The sequence below is a fragment of the Dysidea avara genome, chromosome 10 (assembly GCF_963678975.1).
Source record: "Dysidea avara chromosome 10, odDysAvar1.4, whole genome shotgun sequence".
Lineage (NCBI taxonomy): Eukaryota > Metazoa > Porifera > Demospongiae > Dictyoceratida > Dysideidae > Dysidea > Dysidea avara.
Window position 1 is genome coordinate 16,508,359 of NC_089281.1, and position 23,958 is coordinate 16,532,316.

The 23,958-nt window shown below is 39.3% G+C and overlaps 1 protein-coding gene across 1 annotated transcript in view; it reads left to right on the top strand.

Moving 5' to 3' along the window:
- The window catches only part of LOC136237086 (uncharacterized), a 186,013-nt gene that overhangs the window by 26,400 nt on the left and 135,655 nt on the right, over positions 1–23,958 (top strand). The gene's annotated exons all lie outside the window — the stretch shown is intronic.

Below are 23,958 nucleotides of genomic sequence, written 5' to 3' on the forward strand. Positions count from 1 at the left end.
GGCTTATTAGTGGCTAATATGCAGAAAATCAACAGAAACTCTCAAGGTGACGGAAACAAGGAATCTTATTATGTTAGCCTAAAAGCTCCATTCAGCTTATTTTTCTTGCCTCACTGAAGGAGATAGCTGTTTTAACTGTAAAGGGTGTGTCCCTTTATTTTGCCTTATTTTAATGGTTATCACATTGTGTCCACACAGTTTTCAATGACTGATGGAAATACTGGTAATGTCTGTAATGTCAACTGCAGTAAATTAAGTAAAACTAGATTTCTCTCTCTCAGCTACTAGTAAGTTGGCCTCTGATAATTGGTGGTATCAGACTTGTGTCAGTTAAGCTATACATACCTGATACAAACCGATACTTTAAATGATATTGTCATTTAATTACTTTTCAAGATGGTGGTGTACATAGCGCATTGAACGGAGTAGAACAAGAGCTGATATAAGCCATGAATTCTTTGAAAGAAGCCAGCCACTAGCACTATTAGTACAGTGGAAATGGCAGTAAGCCACAAAATAAGATTCATTGTTATCCTTGTCACAAAACCAGTTGATGAGATTAGCAAAATATACCTAAAACAAAAACAGCCTTGAGGCTGTAAAAAAAGTAAAGTAGGATCAATCTAACAAGCTTATTCAACACAAGTGGTAAGGACAAGGACCAATGCCAGGTTGCGGCCAACTAGATTGGAATATTGCCATGATCATTCTTGGTAAGAACAAGGACTGATATCAAGTTACGGCCAAGTGAATGCAGTATTTCCCATTCTCTTTGTATCTAGCTGTAGCTATATAATAACACTAGAGCAAATACACATGCAACTGTCATTAAATTGTCTTTTGGCCGCTTTTTAAAATCACACACTACAAAAAAAAATGGCCAAATGACAATTTAATAACAGTTGCATATGTCTGCTCTAGTGTTATTATATAGCTATAGCTAGATACAAAGAGAATGGGTAATACTTGGCTGCAACTTGATATCAGTCCTTGTTGTTACCAACTGTTTTACAGATTGATCATGATAATATTCCAATCTACTTGGTTGCAACTTGATATCAGTCGTTGTTCTTATCCAGTCTTGTTAAATAAGCTTGTTTGATTGATCCTACTTTGCTTGGCAGCCCCCTTTATTTACAGCCCCAAGGCTGTTTTTGTTTTAGGATATCACACATTTTTGTAACTGACTAATATCAATCAACACAAAAAAAAAATTTATGCATAAAGCTAATAGTTTCATACAAGATTATCACAACAGCTTCAACAGTTATTGTGTGTATTGCATCATAGCGTGGGACATGAAGTGGCAAAACCATAGTGGTGCAGGTACTTGTCAGTGTTGCAACTTCAATAGGGTATGGCTTCTGGCCACCATTAAAACCATCAGTGAACAGATTGAGTAAAGGCCATTTCCCGGCAAGTGAGAATGTGCCCCAAACTTCTTATTACTTTGTAACATACTGGGTTGTCCCTTGAAATGCACAAAAAAAAGCTGTGTTGTGGATTACGTTAGCTACTTCAGACCCATAGTTAAATAACAACTGAATAACAAACACAAGAATAGCATGCGATAGCAAGTTCACCACACTGATTCACCTAGTGTTGAATGGCCGCATTCACCAAGTTCACTGACTGTAAATAAATGCTACTGTAGTTAGAGGTGTCTTAAATGTAAGATAGGGTTCTAAAAGACCGCAAAAGAAATCAGCAATTAGCGTAGGCAACGTTATTATCTTATGAGTGTGCTTATGGAAATTATCTCGCCACTTCCCAGGAAAATGGCAGGTCATAATCAAGTGAAACTACTCCATATGTTTATTTACATATCAAAGATTGTCCCATGAAGCTCAAGAGTAAATGAATCAAACTTCGAGAAAATCACTTATGGTGGCTCTTGCAAGAGAGGTGGAATTCCAAGATTTGTACTGAAGAAACTTAACTAGCCAAAGAACTTGTGATAGTAAATCCAAGGCTGTTGAACTAACACATTCTAAAATATAAGCATCAAAAAATGGGTGGCTCACTCTAGCGAGTATGCAAAGGAGAAGAAGAATACGACATTTTCCATGTGGCATTACTAAAATATAACAGGGATTACTTGCTTGTAATATGCTTATATAACAACATACCAAAGGCTTTTTTGTTGTATTGCAAATTTTTTTTTTACAGAAGAATATTTTAAAGGTAGGTTTTAGGTGTACATTCTATTAGAGTTAGTCGTTTGTGTAAATAACTCACTTGAGTAGTTGCGCGCCCTACTTTCCTTGGCTGCGCAACTCACTACCGTGAGTCTTGATTGATTTCTGTAATCACGTTGTGACAGCAGTGGTCGATTGAGGGATACAATACAATAAGTGATTTCTGGTCTTTTCCTAGTGTTGTATAGAAATGCTGCTGCACAAGTATGGGCACACAACTGTATTGTAGCAACTTGCTATGGTAAATAAAGATCCCCCTCCTGATTGCTCAGTACCTAATCTTAAGATTGTCAGTATTCTCTCTTCGGCATAGTTGTATCTTTCTCACAGCCTGTAGCTATGACATTCGCAGCTGCTATTATATACACAAATAAAGAATGTTGCACTAATACATAAGGCATCAGGCATACAGCTATATGTTATCCAATATATAATCTCCAGTATATCGAGTTACAACAATTCCGTATCTTGATATATACATAGTCATAATCATTGTCATCCTGTCTTGCCGTAAGTGCATGCCTTCATACAAACCGCACATGCTATCCCAATGTACAAGCAATTTGTTACACCTTACCTATGGAGATAGTACATTTTTCAAATGCATTACAATTCTTCAATATGGATTAAAAGTCTCACCAAGTGAGCTGTATCAATTTCTGAAAACCAATCATCCTGCAAGAATGGCATTAGTCATCCAATGGTTCTATAAACAAATAAACAGTAATTTTAACTGTTAAATGGTCTGCATCAAAATCAAGGTTGTAGTTTTGTTAATATATTTGTGTGTAACATTATAAAAGGTTAAACAAGTCAGTCAGCATACTGCAGACCTGCAGGATTGGAAGCCCTGACACAGGATTGGAAGGCGAAATTCCAGAACTTTGCCCTATAACCAGACATTAAACCACTCAGGCCATCATCGTTTCTGTGTGGGAGATGTAAAGAAAGTATAGAGCTAATAAATTTAGAATGTGTCAGTGCACTGTACAGAAAATGGTGCATGTAGGTTACTAGGAAGTATAACTAACTGAAAAGGTATGAAAGTATAGCCATCACAATCACTTCAGTTGTCATCTCACTTGAACTAGATATGCTTTACTGGTGTGCACAAATTATTCAAAATGCGCAGCGCAATTTATAAACTGCACAAATTCAAAAATTGCGCCTAACACCGGGTAATATTGGAATGAGTGTATTGCTATGAGGGAAGCCAGACATCAGGTCTTGGCATTTAATTAAGTAATGTGTTAATGGTTTGGATGTGACCAACAATGCCAGCAGCTGTGAGGTTTCAGGTTACAACCTAGTGCCAGCCTACTTGTATCAACTGTATGTATAAGTAAAGGTGTTTTCACACTTGATGAGAATTAAATGCTGATTAGCTCTAGTTACATTGTAACCGAATTGATGGTGTTTCACACTTGCAAAACTAAACTGCATTGAATGATGACATTCAGTAGATCGCGTGATAACCATTGCACCATTAATTATCACACAATAACAGCATCATTAACATGTGATAAGTGTTAAATGACGATGGATTACGTGGCAGTGTGTTTAGCATTGTTCTTGCTTTAGAAATATGAAGCCCTTTGTAAAAGATATGTGTACGTTTGGCAAGGGAGGCATTAACTACTGTAAAATATAATTTTGATTACTTGAATACACTTGACCTGTTTCTGGAAACCTTAGAAACCCCCTAGATCCGCCCCTGAAAACATTGGTACAGTGGAACAGAAAGGTGGAACGAAGAAGACAGATGCGAAGGCAAGTTCATCGATCCTCAGATTTATTTATTTATTATACTGGACAGCCAGTAATTGCTGATGTGTCCAGGGGGACCAGCCCCAAGAAAAATCAAATGCACACGTACAGATTGTGTATCAAAAAGGATTTTACTCAGTTCTGTTACAAGCTGTGGTGGACTCGCAGGGTCTGTTCATCGATGTAAGTATAGGGTGGCCAGGCAAAGTACACCATGCTCATGTACTTGCAAGTTCATCATTTTGCAATAAATATAACAGAGGAATGTGCTTTCTTGACTGGACTAAATGTATTAATGATGTTGACATTCCATTGCTGATTCTGGGAGATCCTACTTATCTTCTACCATGGTTGATGAAGCCTTACCCAGACACTGGCAACTTAACAAGGCAACAACAGCACTACAACTATCGCCAAAGCAGAGCAAGAATGGTGGTAGAAAATGCCTTCGGTAGAATTAAGGGATGGTGGAGGTATCTATTGAAAAGGATGATCAAGACTCACGGTAGTGAGTCGCGAGGCCAAGAAGCACAAAGCGCGTGCCCACAAAATAATAAACACGCGACCACTACTGTGAGTCATTTACATGAGGGATCGATTACACAATCTTTTAAAATCCGCATGGCGAAATCTCAGCCTTACTAAAAGATTCCGCCTCGAAACCAAGGGCATGTAACCTTTGTATAATGAGTAACTACTACACGAAAAGTCAGGTGAATTGTTGGAGTAGTTTGTTCCATCGCCCACCCATTTATAATGCATTAATTAAATTATTTATTCAATTGTGCATTGTTCTTTTTTTCATTTTCTTCGTCATCGCATCCCATTGGAGCGATTTTCTTTCAACCATGAAGTTGTATTGTAAAAAGGCTGCGGCTATCAGGGGCTTTTTACATAATGTATCTGTACGTTTAATTTCGCTAAGAGTTGTTCGTTGGTTTATGAGATCACTTTTGTGCTCTTTGAAGATTCGAACTTGCCGCCATGACGTCGAGATGTGAGGTGCCCGCTTCAATTCCCAAACCCAAAACAGTGTGGAAGTGGTTAGCCATAGCGAGCTGGCTGATTTCATTGTGCTATCAACTCTTGGTTTAATTGTGAGTCCAGTCACTGATTTGTTTTAAATTCGCCATGGTATGCCTCCACTGACTCGTTATAGCGTGACTCCGCGGCCCATGCAGGGCCGTACATAGCTATAGCCAGCTGTTTCATACCCGCTGTAGTGATGTAGTTGAAGTAACTTACTGCTACATTACCCATGCACGTCTTTAATCCCGCCCCAGCCCTTCAGTGCCTGTGAAATTTCAGTGTTCACTTAAAAGCCAGCATCAGCGCGTCACCTTTCAGTAACCCACAATTATAGACCGAAACTCTTTAATGATAGCATAAATATACTGTAGTAGTAAACATTTACATTATGATGATCCCATAAATTTAAAAAAAAATGACTACAATAGCACAAGAAGCCAGATACACTAGCGTTTGGCTATGAAGTACCACCAAGAGTTCATAATATAGTAGTGGGGTCTTGGTAGCTACCACATATTAATTTTTCTTCACCATTTACGTGATTTGTCCATTGACCATAAACTCACCCGCCAACAGTCACAACATCAGTATCCACCCTGCACATACAGAAAGGGATACAGTATGGTAAGGCACAGCAACTAAAACCATGTAATCAAAAAATATAGTCAGACTAACATGTCAACAAACACTTAATTCCACTGTTATGATTATTGTTAAAGTGAGCATCCCACATAGCCATTCCCAAGATGTATTCAGCATACTGCAGCAGTTGATGACCAATTTTGGAATATAATACTTGACTTGTTTTGTGGTTCTCACCTACATTATTGACATAACAATTTTTGTTGCTAGGAGACATATAAACTAGGAGGGACTAATGGTTATAGCATAATGGTAAACAAGTTACACAACAGCAAAGGAAATTTTAATTAAACTAGCAGTGATTGGATAGTTGATAGATAAAAGTAAAAGACAATTTGTAGTATTTCCAGTCCTGATTGTTTGAGAATAAGTACATTAGCTGCTATAAGCATGAAAAAAGCAAGACAGACTAAATTTTAACATGTAAACTCATTATGCACCTACCAATGTGTTCCCCCCTTGGATGTAATGCCTATAAGTGGGGCTTTACAAGGCGAATTGACATGAAACTGCTGCTTCACTATGGGGCATTTGACAATCATTCATTAAACACCCAAGTATTTTTTCTATGCTATGTCAAATCCCCCACATTGCAAGTGGAGCCAGTGGTGTGGTTTAGACACAATAGGTTTGTCCTACCATGGGGCATTTAACATTCGGTTGTGCCCACTATAGCCCTATATATGCCCGAGGGGGAGGGAGGGGTTAGTAGGGTAATACATTGATATGTGCATTATATATAATATGGTGCATCTACTGGGGTAAGTAGATTAAGCCTGTACCTTGCAGGCCTAAGCATGTTCCTCTCCTGCTTTAAAAAATAATCTTTTATTGCCTGCCCCTAACTGGAGTTTGCCTGACACCTTCAACATCACAAAAAGCTGTCTAAAATGGTTAATTTAGCTTTGACCATTGGCAAACTACAACACTCAATAATTATATCAGAGTATACATAACTCTATATATCTGCCCAGTTACTATATAGTAGGGTCCATGGTTGTCTCAGATCTGCTTATATTATTATCACATCAATCAATCGATGCATATAGTAATTACGGCCTACTGTATGTACGCATTGAGCTGAGCCCTCAAAAATATTAACTCATTTGTAGTATTGACTTACCCGCTAATCATTCAAATGCCTGACACACTATTTATAGCCAAAGTTTTCACCATACATTATAGGAAGCCATAAAAGTATATAGCCTATTAACCTTTCCTGAACTGTTGGTGGAAGCACTTGTTTGCTCTTGACATCTTTGTTGTCATCACCAACCATCTTGGTTGGTTGAAATGTTGAGAAAATATCCTCTTTCATTTTTAACTGTTTTCTCAGGGTTCAGCTCAACTTGTTCATGGTCTGACCCACGCAGCTAAAACAAGCCAGCTACAAGGCTCTGGCAAGGGGGTATCATGTCGGCTCACGCTGTAGGTAGATCTGCGACCGCGATCAAAGTCTTGACCAATTTTCACCTTGGCCTTTGACTTGCAGCATTTATCATCGTGACTTGAGCATTTCTTGTTGAACTTTTGACCTCCACTTATTTCTCTATTTTCCTATACGCACCTGCACTTGTAACCTAGTATGATAATTTCTTAGTGCGTGCTACCAGCAGCTGGGAGAGAAAAATCATTATAATTACGGCGAAATGCCTGTTGGAGCTTTAAAACATCTTGGAGATCCTTACTTCTTGTGAGTTACGTATAATTCCGTAAACTTGATAGTAGCTACGTATAGTTTTCGATTGTGGGTTTCAAATCTTCCGTATCGTCTTGACCCTTGACCCACTGTAAGAGCTATTTTGTGGCCTTGACCGTTGACTTAGAGTTTGACCGCGGTCGCAGATTGACCTACAGTAAGAGCCTGAGTGACACCCCCTTGCTCTGGCCTACATGCACAAGCATAGTATATAATCCCAGGAAGCTACCATGGCATGGGAGATTCCTGTCTAAAAATACGACGGTAATTATATAGCCGTTTACAATGACTTAACTATACATGAACTTACCCGGAAATTTGCTGGGAGAATAGTGTGATGCATTCAGTGCCGTCAGGTTTCATGTCCATTCCGAGGCATACATTCAGCAACAACTCGCAGCTGATTCGGCTCCACTTGTCACGCACAGATTTCGACTGCACTAGTTATATCACCAACCCACTGCTTCAGCAAGAACAGTTAAGACTGTAGCCTTGACTTTGCCGGTTCTTATCTTACGTGAAACATCACATGGGATATCACGTGAGTCCTTGTGGGAATTTGAACGCTAGGCGACCGCAGGAGCCATACCAACAGTGTGACCTTCACACTTCTGGATTTACAGTGTATGTAATATAATACCTAGCTGTATGTTCTCTAGTCAACAAAAAGTAGTGATATCCTGTGCCAAAAACAGCCCAGCTGTAAAAAAAGCGAGGCCAAGAATGCACAAGTACATGTTCATGGAGTAACCAAAAGACACAATATCAAAATCTGGCCAAGAAAGCATTTACAGTATAGGCACTTTTATGCATTCATTTTCTATATGCTTCACATTATCACATCCAGCTAGCTGTACATGTGTGCTTGCAATATAAACAATACTACTGAGATGATAAAAGATATTACACTGCATTGTTACCAAAATTAATTTAACTAAAAATTTACAATTGGTTTCTACTTGGCCATCTTTTTATTTTAATATACAGTGCAAAAAGATGGCCAAGTAGAAACCAACTATAAATTTTTAGTTAAATTAATTTTGGTAACAATGCAGTGTAATATCTTTTATCATCTCAGTAGTATTGTTTATATTGCAAGCACACATGTACAGCTAGCTGGATGTGATAATGTGAAGCATATAGAAAATGAATGCACAAAAGTGCCTATACTGTAAATGCTTTCTTGGCCAGATTTTGATATCATGTCTTTTGGTTACTCCATGAACATGTACTTGTGCATTCTTGGCCTCGCCTTTTTTTACAGCTGGGCTGTTTTTGGCACAGGATATACAATACACTACTGATGTTATAGTAACATGTGTTGTTTTTCACAATATATGTCCAAGACGATGCACTGGAGCTGCTAGCAATGTCAGGGAAACACTGAAAGATTACCTATACTCACATCAGTAAAAACCTTTACACAATCATTACCACCTTGTCATGCCCTTAGTAAAAATTACAATCCTTGCTAACCACTGTTATATTGTTCAGTTTGAATGTACGCTGTCAGTACCATCATGACTTGAAGGGGATGAACAATGACTAATAGAATGATCAAAAGTTGGATACTCTGTAAAATGATTCATAAAGAAACATATTACATTGGTACCCCATGTAAGGAGCTGCAGGGTTCGTGACTCTTGATAGTTGACCAATCAAAGTACCAAACATAGTCATTATTCTCTCCTCATGTTGCTGCTCCATCTTCCATTGTCTCATTTCTCTTTCCTCTTCCATTTCAAGCCACTTCCTCGTCTGATCCTCTGATCTCTTTGCTGCTTCTTCATCTAGCTTTGCCAATTTTTCAATTAAATCTGAATTATCTTTGGATTTTCGTTTCCCTTCTGTATACCAAACATCATGCTACACTCTACTCGCTGACAACGTACTTTTAATGGTAGTTTTGTATCAGTAGCTTTACTAGTAGTGGACTTCACATCTGTCTCAGCAGATGTTCCAGTAGTAGATTTCAAGCTAGTATCGGCTGGTGTACTAGAAGAGCCTAAGGAAATACAGTGGAGCATGTCTCAATGGTGATTGCTATACTCTTTATAAAGGACAACTGTATTCCCAAGGGCAAATATTCTACCCATTAGTGGTATATAACAGCGTTGAAACTGGTTCGGGTCATCCAGGTCACATTTTCTCCGGGTCATCCGGGTCTGACCCGGTTTACAATTTATCCGGGTCTGACCCGGATTGGGAGACAAAATTGTTTGTTTGATGACGTGGAACTTATAAACGCTATCGCGTAGCTCTTTAATGAGCCACGCCCACTTATCGCATTACCAACATATGCTCAGCCACGCCCATTTGTTAGTAAGTGCAGTATGTAGCACGAAACTGAGGGTATCTTTGGTGAGGGGTAGCTATTGTCAGTAGGTGAAAACCTTTTTTTTTTTTTTTTTTGGTCTTCAACCTACAGCTAGGCTGAAGTTGCAATATTTACTCAACATGAATCGAACGCTCAAAATGTAGACTCGTTCGCTCGCTCGAGACTAGCCGAAACACGTCTCGGCTTTAATTAATCCGGGTCACATCCGGGTCAGTGGGTCATCCGGGTCAGCAGTAGTGACCCGGTTTCAACGTTGGTATGTAACCAACTGCTTATTTAAGGCCAAGAAAGTTTGGCTTGTATAGGTGACCAAATGAGACAGGTTACTAAAATACCAAATAAATACACAGACTAACTTGACCTCAAGTCTGATTTCTGGATTTCACTGACTGGGCTATTTGCATTTTGTTCTAGTGTCGCAGTGGATTCTGTACCGTCTGGCTCCTTATCAGCATCTTCAGACTCACTTTTAGGATCTAATGTTATTAATTAAACAAAATACCATTAAGATAACATAGAACAACCTGCTAATCGCCTCAAGAATAACCACAGGCTGGGAGGAGGCTCTCTTGGCCAAAACAGCATCTAGTTCTTCATAATATGGGCACACCTGACGTTTATTGCCCATTTGCCGATTTTTATTTTTGGTCTGCATCATACTTACAATCTAGCAGTGTATATATGTTTTTGTAGGCCCTTACCTTTTGGTACCTTTGTGTTAGGTTTTTTGCTTTGGTTCTACATTGTTCCCACGTGAACATTTTTTCAGCTATGTCTTCATAAATGATCTAGTTTCTCTTAACTGAGTCAAGCTTCTGTTGTACATAGACTTACCCCATATAGCTATCAACACACGAGTAGCGCTAGCACTCCATCCTGATGCTGCCATGCTTCCTGTGCGAGAAGTGTTACATGTATTCATGGCGTGCGTCAACTAATGTGCATTGCGTCCTCACAAACCACTTCAAACCACTTCCACAAGTGGTTTGACAGGTATGCGCATTGGATGGTAATTCAATTACGAAGTGCTTCAAGTATGAAAGCGTGAATTCAGTTTCAATCTAAGTAAGTGTAAAAATGCATTTATAGCCTGTTAGCCATGAGTATCTTTTACTTGTGTGGTATATACCCAACTTTGAATCAAGACACATGATAATGTGTCGTGCGGCCCAAGAAGCCGGCGTGCCACACCGTGAGTATATTGACAGGAAGAAAGAAAACGTCATTTTCACACATTTGTATCTCGGTGATACCTCATCCGATTGGAACCAAAATTGCAGCAGAGTTACCCGCCAGCTAGGGGAGTCTACATTCCAAATTTGAAGGAAATCACTCAAGCCATTTCCGAGATACGAGTGGCCAAAGTTTGGTTTTTTTCTTCATTTTTTTTTCTTCTTCGTCTTTTCGCACACTTGCAAAAATTGCTATAAAACGCAAACACGTATTCTGATCGCCTTGAAATTTAGCACACAGAAGGGGAGTCCAAAGGCAAATCCTAGCATCAAATTTGGTGCACATTCGATGAATGATTCAGGAGTTATTACCGATTATTCACGTAAAACAAGATCGATTTGTTGTCACGCCTACAGGGTAAACCGCTTCATGGAATGAGTTGAAAATTGCTATGTAGATGGAGTAACCATCGTAGGAGTGCCTTTTGGTGGTTTGAAAAGAATCGAGATAAAGACCACGGAGATATGACACAAAACCCAACCTGTGTCACAATTATGCAATCGATTTTTAGGAATAAAAAAGTATTAGTTTTCACGCCTACTAGGCAAACCGCTTAGAGCAATGAGCTGAAAATCGGTGTATAGCTGGAATAATCTTCATTGAAAGTCCTTGCAGTAGTATAGAAGAATTGGAGTACAAACCACTGAGTTATGATTCGAAAGCCAACTCCGTGTAGCAAATGCGAGATCGAGATACTCTAATAGAACAGTCACCCTAATAGAGCATTCAGCTAATTTATTTACTCCATTATAGAATTCTATTACATTACAGGTTATTCTGTAGGGAGTTCAGCTGCAAACAATTAATCTTATAGACAGTTCAGAAAGAAGCAAGTCACCGTATAGAGAGTTCAGCTACAAATATATCGCTGTAGTGATTCAGAACATTACAAGTCACACTGAAGAGAGTTCAGCTATAAACAAGTCATGCACCCTGTAGAGAGTTCGGCTACACTCTCTAGAGAATTCAGCTACAAACAAGTCACTGTGGAGAGAGTTCAGCTACAAAGAAACTACCCTGTAAAGAGTTCATCTATACAAACAAGTTACCCTATAGAGATCACCTGCAAACAAGTAACCCTGAAGAGAGTTCAGCTACAGACAAGTCACTTTATAGTTTATACAGTGTTCAGCTACAAGTAAGTCACTCTGTAGAGAATTCAGCTACCACCAAGTCACTATGTAAAGAATTTTGCTACAAACAAGTCACCGTGTAGAGAGCTCAGCAACCAAAATACTACTCTGTGAAGAGTTCAGCTATACAAACAAATTACTCTGTAGAGAGATCTGCTAGAAACAAGAGAGAGTTCAGCTACTATAGAAGAAGTCACCCTGTAGAGAACTCAGCTGCAAAGAAACCCTGTAGAGAGATCAACTACAAACAAATCACCCTGCAGAACATTCAGCTATAAACAAATCACCCTGTAGAAGGTTCAGGTACAAACAAATCACCCTATATACAGTTCAGCTACAAAAAAAATCACTCTGTAGAGAGTTCAGCTACAAAGAAGTTATGCTACAGTGAGATCAGTTTGAAACAAGAGATTTCAGCTACAAACAAATTAACCTGTAGAGAGTTCAACTATGAACAGATCATCCTGTAGATAGTTCAGCTAGATACAAGTCACCCTATAGAGAGATCAGCTAGTAACAAGAGAGAGTTCAGCTAGAAGAAGTCACCCTGTAGAGAACTCAGCTGCAAAGAAACCCTGTAGAGAGATCAACTACAAACAAATCACCCTACAGAGCATTCAGCTATAAACAAATCACCCTGTAGAAAGTTCAGGTACAAACAAATCACCCTATATACAGTTCAGCTACAAAAAAAATCACTCTGTAGAGAGCTCAGCTACAAAGAAGTTATGCTACAGTGAGATCAGTTTGAAACAAGAGATTTCAGCTACAAACAAATTAACCTGTAGAGAGTTCAACTATGAACAGATCATCCTGTAGATAGTTCAGCTAGATACAAGTCACCCTATAGAGAGATCAGCTAGAAACAAGAGAGAGTTCAGCTAGAAGAAGTCACCCTGTAGAGAACTCAGCTGCAAAGATCCCTGTAGAGAGATCAACTACAAACAAATCACCCTACAGAGCATTCAGCTTTAAACAAATCACCCTGTAGAAAGTTCAGGTACTAACAAATCACCCTATATACAGTTCAGCTACAAAAAAAGTCACTCTGTAGAGAGTTCAGCTACAAAGAAGTTATGCTACAGTGAGATCAGTTTGAAACAAGAGATTTTAGCTGCAAACAAATTAACCTGTAGAGAGTTCAACTATGAACAGATCATCCTGTAGATAGTTCAGCTAGATAAAAGTCACCCTATAGAGAGATCAGCTAGAGGAAGTCACCTTGTAGAGAGATCAGCTAGAAAAAAGTTGCCTTGTAGAAAGTTCAGTAACAAAGAAACCATCCTGTAGAGAGTTCAGCTACAAACAAATCACCCTAGAGACCAGCTGCAAACAAATCACCCTGTATAGAGTTCAGCTACAAACAAATCAACTTGTAGAGAGATCAGCTCGAGGAAGTCACCTTGTAGAGGGATCAGCTAGAAACAAGTAACCTTGTAGAGAGTTCAGGTACAAAGAAACCACCATGTAGACAGTTTAGCTGCAAACATATCGCCTGTAGAGAGTTCACACAGCTAGAAACAAATCACTCTGTAGAGAGTTCAGCTAGAAGAAGTCACCTTGTAGAGAGTTCAGCTACAAAGAAACTATCATGTAGACTCTGAGAGTTAAGCTGCAAACAAATCACTCTGTAGAGAGTTCAGCTAGAAGAAGTCACCTTGTAGAGAGTTCAGCTACAAAGAAACCATTGTGTAGAGAGTTCAGCTACAACGAAACCACCATGTAGAGAGTTTAGCTGCAAACAAATCACCTGTAGAGAGTTCAGCTAGAAACAAATCACCCTGTAGAGAGATCAGCTAGAAGAGGTCACCTTGTAGAGAGTTCAGCTACAAAGAAACCGCCATGTAGAGAGTTCAGCCTCAAACAAATCACCGCTTAGAGAATTCAACTACAAACAAATCGCCCTGTAGAAGGATCAGCTAGAAGAGGTACCTTGTAGAGAGTTCAGCTACAAAGAAACCCATCATGTAGAGAGTTCAGCTACAAAAGAAATCACCTCGTAGAGAGTTCAGCTAGAAGAAGTCACCTTGTAAAGAGTTCAGCTACAAAGAAACCACTATGTAGAGAGTTTAACTGCAACAAATCACCAGTAGATAGTTCAGCTAGAAACACATCACCCTGGAGAGAGATCAGCTAGAAGAGGTCATTTTGTAGTGAGTTCAGCTACAAAGAAACCACCACACAAAGAGGTCAGCTGCAAATAAATCACTTGTTGAGAGTTCAGCTACAAACAAATCCCCCTGTAGAGGGATCAGCTAGAAGAAGTCACCTTGTAGAGAGTTCAACTACAAAGAAACCATCATATAGAGAGTTCAGCTACAAAGAAATCACCCTGTAGAGAGTTCAGCTAGAAGAAGTCACCTTGTAGAGAGTTCAGCTACAAAGAAACCATCATGTAAAGAGTTCAGCTGCAAACAAATCACCTTGTAGAGAGATCAGCTAGAAGAAGTTACCTTGTAGATAGTTCATCTATACAAACAAATCACCCTGTAGAGGGATCAGCTAGAAGAAGTTACCTTGTAGATAGTTCAGCTACAAACAATTCACCCTGTAGAAAGATCAGCTAGAAGAAGTCACCTTGTAGAGTGTTCAGTTACAAAGAAACTGCCATGTAGAGAGTTCAGCCTCAAACAAATCACCCTGTAGAGAATTCAACTACAACAAATCGCCCTGTAGAGGGTTCAGCTAGAAGAAGTTACCTTGTAGAGAGTTCAGCTAGAAGAAGTTACCTTGTAGAGAGTTCAGCTACAAAGAAACCGTCATGTAGAGAGTTCAGCTACAAAGAAACCACCATGTAGTGAGTTTAGCTGCAAACAAATCACCTATAGAGAGTTCAGCTAGAAACAAATCACCCTGTAGAGAGATCAACTAGAAGAAGTCACCTTGTAGAGAGTTCAGCTACAAAGAAACCATTGTGTAGAGAGTTCAGCTACAACGAAACCACCATGTAGAGAGTTTAGCTGCAAACAAATAACCTGTAGAAAGTTCAGCTAGAAACAAATCACCCTGTAGAGAGATCAGCTAGAAGAGGTCACCTTGTAGAGAGTTCAGCTACAAAGAAACCATCATGTAGAGAGTTCAGCTGCAAACAAATCACCCTGTAGAGAGTTCAGCTACAAAAAGATCACCCTGTAGAGAGTTCAGCTAGAAGAAGTCATCTTGTAGAGAGTTCAGCTACAAAGAAACCATCATGTAGACTCTGATAGTTAAGCTGCAAACAAATCACTCTGTAGAGAGTTCAGCTAGAAGAAGTCACCTAGTAGAGAGTTCAGCTACAAGGAAACCATCGTGTAGAGAGTTCAACTACAAAGAAACCACCATTTAGAGAGTTTAGCTGCAAACAAATCACCTGTAGAGAGTTCATCTAGAAACAAATCACCCTGTAGAGTGATCAGCTAGAAGAGGTCACCTTATAGATAGTTCAGCTACATTTCAAGTCACCCAGTAGAGAGATCAGCTGCAAAATAATATCCTGTGGGGAATAATGGGCATGTAAAAAATATATGTATATAATTTGTATAATTACTAATAAAATCATAACTAATTGAAGCATTAAAAATCTTCTTTAAGTTTTTTCTTCTTCCTGTGGTAAAGAAAAAAACACATGGGTTAAAAAAAACCCAAAGCCAGCCATTGGCCGGCTTTGCAGTATACAAATACAAAAAGAAGTGATATCTAATCAAAAACAGCCAAGCTGTAAAAAAAGGTGCAGCCCCCACAAAGGCAATGGTGAAAAAAGATGTGAAATCCAAGGTGGCGGCCAAGAAATGGCTGTGATGGTAGGTTAATGGTAAAAATTTTAATAACGACAATTCAGGTGGATTTTGTGCCGCTTGGTCTTGGCACCAAATTCACCTGAATTATTGTTAATAAAATTTTTACTATTAACCTACCATCACAGCCATTTCTTGGCCGCCACCTTGGATTTCACATCTTTTTTCACCATGGCCTTTTTGGGGCCGCACCTTTTTTTACAGCTTGGTTGTTTTTGATTAGATAGTAACTACAGATTAACACTTGACTGTTTATTAGGCCTGCGCCTATTATGCCGGCATAATTTTGTGAGAATAATTCCGGAATTATAGGATAGTTACAAGCATAATTTTAGAATTATTTGACATCCACAGGGGTGGGGATGGGGGGGGGGGGGGGGGGGGTAAACTGGGACGGGGACACAAAGGGTAAAAACATGACGGGGACGGGAACAACCCTATATAGCTGACCTGCAGAATATCAATATAATGCTCAAATACTCTAATAGAGCAGTCAGGTCGTTTCATGTTAACAATCTGCAGCCAGCATCAGGGATTTAACTGCATGATTATCTGTAAATCTGAAACTTGTACTTCTTATACCAATGTATCTTCTTGAAGACTTTGAACATAATCATTGATATCACTATGTACCAAACTTATCATGTAGCTATAGCTACAGAGCTCTTTAATACACTAATAATTGAAAACTCTTGAATTATTGCTGCAGATAGCTATTCTAAGTCTGTTGCAACTACTTATGGCTAGGAATATGATGTGTAAGATGGAATGCTTCATTTATGGCTATTAGATAATTCTGGTAAAAGTACTTATTAGGCTTAAGTCTATTATGGAAATTGTTTTTTTATTCATCAAAATACTATCTACCTATTATTCCTAAAATCATTCCTGAAGATTATGTAAGTGACTGTTATATTAGAATTATGGGCTCAAAGTTGACTGCTCTATTAGAGTGAATGATTGCGCTGTTAGAGTAAGTGACTGCTCTATTAGAGTATCTTGATCTTTTCAACCGTTTTTATGCTTGCACTATTTCAGTGGTGTATTCAAAAGATTTTTGCATCAGGCTACAAGGAAAAATTTCTACCAATTATTCCTGGAACTCATCTGATTATTTCAGAATATCCTCCAATTCTTTCAACCACCTATTTTTCTCAAAATTATGCTGGCATAACAGATGCATGCCTATATAATCATGGTTCTCTGATAGTATTTGGTCTCTCAGTTGTGTTGGAACCACAATCCTTCTTCTGGATGGCATCATAGCATCTTATTGATACAGAATTCAGTCGACCACATAATAGCCTCTGTTACCGTGACTCACTACTTTCTTAGTGGCAGTGTCATCATCAGCTTCTATTCTACATAATCCAATAATTGCTTTACTTCTACATCTCCACTTTGCTGCTCTTGAATTCTCTGGTCTTGCACTACTACTGTATGTACTTCTGGCTCTCCAACAGGAGCTCTAGATAGAGCATCTGCTACTACACTTGCTCTACCTAGCTTGTACTCTAGTTTCACTGTTGGAAGAAATCTTGCCAGTCGTAAGTACCAACATGCATGCTAAAAGACCTTTAGTCTGACTCTTTAAGTACGGCAAGTATGACTTCACTACCGCTTGATGGTCGGTATGCACAGTCACCTGATTATCCAGAACATACACTTCAAAGTGCTCTAGTGCAAAAACTAGACCTACTACCTCCAACTCTGTAGCGGCAAACTTCTGTTCTGCTGATGAAGTAGGTCTACTGACAAATGCAACAGAGGCTGTCATTCCATCACTAGTCTCTCTTGTTCTAAGACTGCACCAAAACCAGCAGTACTGGCATCCACCCACAAGAAAAATGGCTTTGTCAAAATCTGGTGACTGTAACACTGGTGCTTTAGAAAAATGACTCTTGATCTCCCAAAATGCTTTCTGGCATTCTTCTGACCACTTAAACTCTACAGTCTTTCCTGTTGCTTTATCTGTTCTGGTTAACTCAGTTAATGGCTTTGCCAACATGAATTCCTAAGTCTTGAACATGACTTTGATAGAAATTAACTAGTCCTAAGAAACTCTTGATTTCTTGAGCAGATTTAGGCTGAGGGAACTCTTGTATTGCTTTCATTGTTAAGCTTAACTCCACCTGGGGTCAAAGTGTGTCCAAGACATTCAATCTCAGTTCTCGCAAAGTGACACTTCTCAGACCTCAACCTTAAGCCTACCTTTGTTAGTTTAGTTATCACTGCTGACACATGTGTAGAATGTTCTTCAATTGGCTTAGACACTATGAGTATGTCAACGAGATATGTAAACACAAATGGCCACTTCTTATTGAACAACTTGTCTATTAACCTTTGAAATGTGGCTGGAGCATTTATTAGCCTGAACAGCATTCTTCTGTACTGATGCAATCCTTGGTGACACACAAAAGCTGTCTTGCTTGTCTTCATTTCTAACTTTGACCTGATGGTAGCCCTTCATTAAATCTAATGCAGAGAACACTTTGGCCTTACAACTACCCACTTGATCAATCAACTCTTTTATTCGAGAGATCGGATACTTATCTGGAATTGTATCTCTGTTCAGTGCTCTGTAATCAATGCATATGTGTAAGCCACCTCCATTCTTACATACAAGCACCAATGCTAATGCATATGGGGGTGTTAGACTCTTCAGTACATCCATACCTCTGTAAGTTCTCTAACTCCTTCTCCAGCTCTTCTCTTAGCACATACAGTATTCTCCTTGGACAAGTAGATATAGGTGATGCACCCTTGGTATCAATAACATGCTCTACAATGCTGGTCTCTCCTAGATCCTTGTCAGTCTGTGCAAATGCCTCACCATGTTGCAACAGTAGTTCCACTAATGTTATCTTCTCTACATCACTGACTGCATCTCCAACCTTCGACTGTTCTCTAAGTTGTTTACTTCTGTCTTCACTACTGATGTGGCAGACTCTGGAATTAGCTTCAAATTCAACTTTCCAATGACGATCATCTTGTGCTACAAGCTCAACATGCTCAATCTCACCAACCTGACCTTTTTTTTTCTTCACCAGTACAGGCATATTACTCTAGTTAGTTAAAGAAATCATCACATCCTTCTGTCCATTCCATAATTCCTCTGGAAAATCGTAGTTACTTGCTGCTAGAACTGCATCATTCGGACTCATGATTCACTTGAGGAGGAGTAACAATTTCTCCATCAATAGTGGTTGGAACCAACTTACTACAGCCTGGTTTCAAGTGAATACTCTTCTTCAGATCTATCTTCAAACTATGTTTCTCTTCACTAGAAGTATTAGCCTGGTCCTTGTAAACTGGATGAATTGGGACTTCAGTATATTAAAATTATAATTTTAAAAATGGAGTAGGGATCCAAGCAATCAAAAGTGGTGAAACAAGAGATGAATGATGGTAGCTATTACAGCATAGCTCCTTGAAAAATCCCTACTTTGGCACTGAACACAAAATAATTGTTATACCATGCCAAAGTAGGGATTTCCCACTGAGCTATGCTGTAATAGTTACCATCATTCATCTCTTGTTTCACTACTTATTATCACTTGGATCCCTACTTCATTTTTAAATTTATAGTTTTTAATATTCTAGTTTGTTTAGTTTTCTTTTGTTAAAGCATACAGCTAGTTATTAACGTGTGATTGTTCTATTAGGGTGACAGCTGTATTAGAGTATCTCGAGTCAGCCTACAAAGGTGTGTGCTTACCTTAAAAGGAGTGTGGTCATCGTGGTATCGATCAATAGATCGATAATGTGCGTAGAATAAAGAATGAGCGTGATCTTGTGACCTATTGTGAATACACAGGTATCTAGTACCTCCGTACTGTAGTGTAGTCTGATCTATTGTGAAGATACAGGTATCTAGTAGACAAACCTCCATACAGTAGCGTAGTCTAAGCACCTTAAATAATTTTGTGGTGTCAATTATGCTGCTCAAATAAAGTATTGATATGGAACATTAATGCCTCAATATGGTTTCGTTGCATGAAGAAGACAGAGGAACAGTTTGATTGAAGATAAAAGGAAAGACAAGGTTCAGAGGGCACACACTCATCAGGATCCCAAAAAGGCACATCGCACTGGTGAGTTTGTTATTGTGGCATAAAATTGTGGCTGTGCACTGCTTCGTTTGGCCTCTAGGCTTGCAACTGTGGTCAGTGAGTGAGTGAGGGAGACGGAATTTTGAGTTTTGGCAATTTAAAAAAAAATTCTATATCTGGCTGCCTATAAGTGTTTTCTTGTTTTTAATGCTACATTTTATTCCGTAGAGCTGATTTTCGTCTCGTAAGATGTTTCTAGGCTGGCTTTTAAAGGCAGAATTTTTGCTTGCACACATCATTTCGAGCAATCCCTACTTAAACAGTACTACCGTACTGTTTGATAAGCAACTTTAAATCCAAAATCAGTGAGAGCATTTGTTCCTAGCAGCACAACACAATCTTTCAACTCACCTTGCCACAGTGGCTTGATCGAATCTAGTACATAGCAAAGGATTTCTAAGTTCTGACCTGTCTCATCTATTTCCATCTGGAGAACAACTATTCCACAGGTTCTCAGTTCCTTTCCCATTGCTCCAATAGGTTGAGCACCGGCCCACCACCTTGCAATATGTCTTAGCTATACACTGCTGATCTGACCATCCTTGTTTGTCTTGAATCTTGGGCAAGAGTTGATGTCAAATTATAGAGATTTGTGAACCATGATCAAGAAAAGCTCTTGTAGGAATACCTCTCACAGTCACATCCACTTTATAAATTGGACCAATTGTATGTGTTCTGGGTTGATGCTGCTCATCAGACTGACTGAATGTTAGAACTCTAGTCCATAAGGTGATCTCTTCTGATACTGTCTGATTATCAAATGTCTGAATTTCTGATGTTGTCTCTTCATTTCCTTCCATACTCACTTTAAATGAACCTTTCTTAGCCTTGGGGCAAGAGTGACCTTTCTCATTGCAGTTAAAACATTTAATGCTCTTCGCTTGCATCTACCCAGTGGGCTTGTCTCTGTATGTCTTACTCTTAGCTTGTGTAGATTCTAGTCTGTGCAGGTAGTTTCTTTCTAGTGTCCATGGTAACTTCCTTCATTTCTTCATTCAAGTTATTCCCTGGCTGTCTGGTACTCACTGACTGCTGTCGTCTCTCTCTCTCTTGTACCCAAGCCTCTGCCTTTAAGCAATCTCTGAAATAGCTCTTGGAGTGACCATTCTTTCATTTCACCAACTTCATTCTGCAATGTAACTGGGACTTTGTTTCACAATATTGATTCAAGATTTGTATTTGACAACTTAATAGGTGGTAATCGTTGGTACTCCCTCATCGTCCCTAGTAATTGTTAATGCTTGCACAGATCCCAGTTCTTCATATTGTAATTCATGGCATCTTAAATAAGCAGTCTGTGGATCCATGTGTGTGCCATACTGTCCTTGGAAGATATTCTTAATTGATATCCAGGACCCACGTGTAGCGTCACGGAATATATAGTTAACAGTCTTTATTAGCGATATAACAACAGCAATGAATACAGGGTGCAACGCAACTCAATTTATACTACAACATGAATACATATAGATACACATGTTTACAAAAGTGTTAGTAAGTATATTACAAAAACAACTGTGTTTACCTATTACAAGATTGCCATAAAATAATGTGTTAATACATGTATAAATTACAACCCAATTATGCATACACAGTAAACAGTGTGTGTTGCAGGCTTCTATCTAATTAGTATGTGCATTATGTCACATCTCCCTTCTGAGCTTAGTCATACCTCAGTCTGTTAGGAGGTCTAATGTCAGTACCTGTTTGAGTTCTAGTCATGATTCCGTCTCTTGGAGTCTCAGTAGTGTGAGATGTTGTTGAGGTATCAGGAATATCTGGAGTGCTGTCATTAGCTGTGCTTGTTCAGTCTATGTTTAAGGTATTGTCTGTGTCTGCGTACTTGTCCATTAGGGGTAGACATAATATATGATCTTGGAACGCCAGCATTGGATACAACTCTTCCTGATATTTGACTTTTGCCAGTTCTTACCCACACTGATGATTTATCAGGTAAAGTGTCAGTTGGTCTCACACGATGTTGACGATCATAGTTCTTTTTCTGTTTACTTTTAAAGTCCTTGTCCTTTTGTTGAAAGTCTGGTATGAAGTTCCATTGTGGGGTCAATTGGTTAGCTGTCTGGGGTATGTCAGTCTTCACTTTTCTTCCCATCGATAGCTCTGCAGGACTACAATTGCACCATGGCAGTGGTGTAGATCGGTAGCTAAGCAATGCCATATACGGATCAGTGGTATGTTTTAGCAGACCTTTCATTGTCTTCACTGTCCTTTCTACCAGACCATTGCTCTGTGGGTACCAGACCATTGCTCTGTGGGTAGTGAGGGCTGCTTGTGATGTGTTGGAAAGCATAAGTATTGGCAAACTGTTTCATCTCACTAGAATCAAATTGTGGTCCATTGTCACTCAATAGCACTGAGGGAACACCATGGCGAGAGAATATTGATTTCAGGCTAGAGATCACAGCTTTTGATGTGGTAGAATTGAGTTTTATCACTTCTGGATACCTTGAGAAGTAGTCCACAACTAAAAGGTATGTAGAGTTGTTGAGTTGAAATAAATCGGCTGCTACTCTCTCCCAAGGGTATTTTGGTAAAGGAGTAGGCATTAGAGGTTCCCTGGGGTTTAGAGTCAGTTTTATACATTCAGGACATTGTTGTATAAAGTGTTCTAATTCTTTTGAAATACCTGGCCACCAAACTGAAGAAGCTGCTCTGAGGCAACATCGTACAATGCCTTAATTGATGGCCAGTGTGAATCTTCTGGAGGATTTGTTTTTGTAGCTGCTTTGGAACCACTGTTCTTCCTCCATAAAGCAATAGCTCATCATGAAGAGTGAGGTTGCCTCTGACAGTCCAATAGGGCTTCAGTTCAGGATCATTGCAGTACTTTGGCCATTCTGATTTGCAGTAAGTGATGACTCTGGAGCAAACTGGATCTGCTGCTTGAGCCTTCTGGTACTCTTGAAGTCACTGTTGGCTAGCTGGCAAATGGGAAGTAATAGTGCTAATAAATGACTCTACCTCAGATTGTCTCTGTAAGGTTTGGGCATCAGATTCTCTCTCAGTGGAACTCTAGACAGTGTGTCAGCAGCATACAGAAATTTTCCAGAACATGTTCAATTGAGTAGCTGAATTGCATTAGTCTCAAACAGAATCTCAGCACTCTTGGTGGCAGGTTATCAAGGTGCTTGTTTCCCAATAGTGGAACTATAGAGGTTTGTGATCAGTCTCAATACTGATGTGCTTTCCCAGAATGTAGGTAGAGAATTTCTCACATGCCCATGTGATAGCAAGAGCTTCTTTCTCAATCTGAGCATACCTAGTCTCTGTCTCTGACATAGATCTAGAAGCATATGCTACTGGTCGCCATTCTTGGTTTTGTTTTTGTAGCAGCACAGCTCCAAGCCCATGGTAAGATGCATCAGCAGAAATTTTTGTGTCTGCCTGTGGGTCATACAAAGCCAAAACTGTGTGTGTTGTTAGTTCAGCTTTCACCTTGGCAAATGCTTCTTCTTGAGCTGGCCCCCAGTTCCAGGCTCGTTTGCTGCTGAGTAGTTCTCTCATTGGCTTTGAAAGTTCAGCAATTAGGGGAGAATATTTTCCCAGCTGATTGACCATCCCCATGAAATGTCTTAGCTCAGTAGTAGACTTAGGTGAAGCCATCTTGTTGATTGCTGCTGTTTTCTGAGGATCAGGAGAGATTCCTTTTCCATCAATAGTGTGACCTAGGAAAGTCAATGAGGTTTTATTGTACTCACATTTGTCCTTGTTGAGTGTCACACCAGCTGCTTGGATTCTTTCCAAGGCTGCAGTCAGTCTAACGTCATGTTCCTTCTGGTCTTTGCCAAAAATAAGAATGTCATCTATAAGGCACAGGACACTTACTAGACCATCAAGGACAGTGCTCATTCTTTTCTGAAAATTTTCAGGACCACTTGAGATACCAAATGGTAATTTATTAAAACAATAGCGCCCAAATGGTGTAATAAATGTGGTCAACTCACAGGACTCCTTTGCCAGTGGTATTTGCCAGAATCCACTGTTGACATCTAGTTTGCTCATCACAGTAGTTC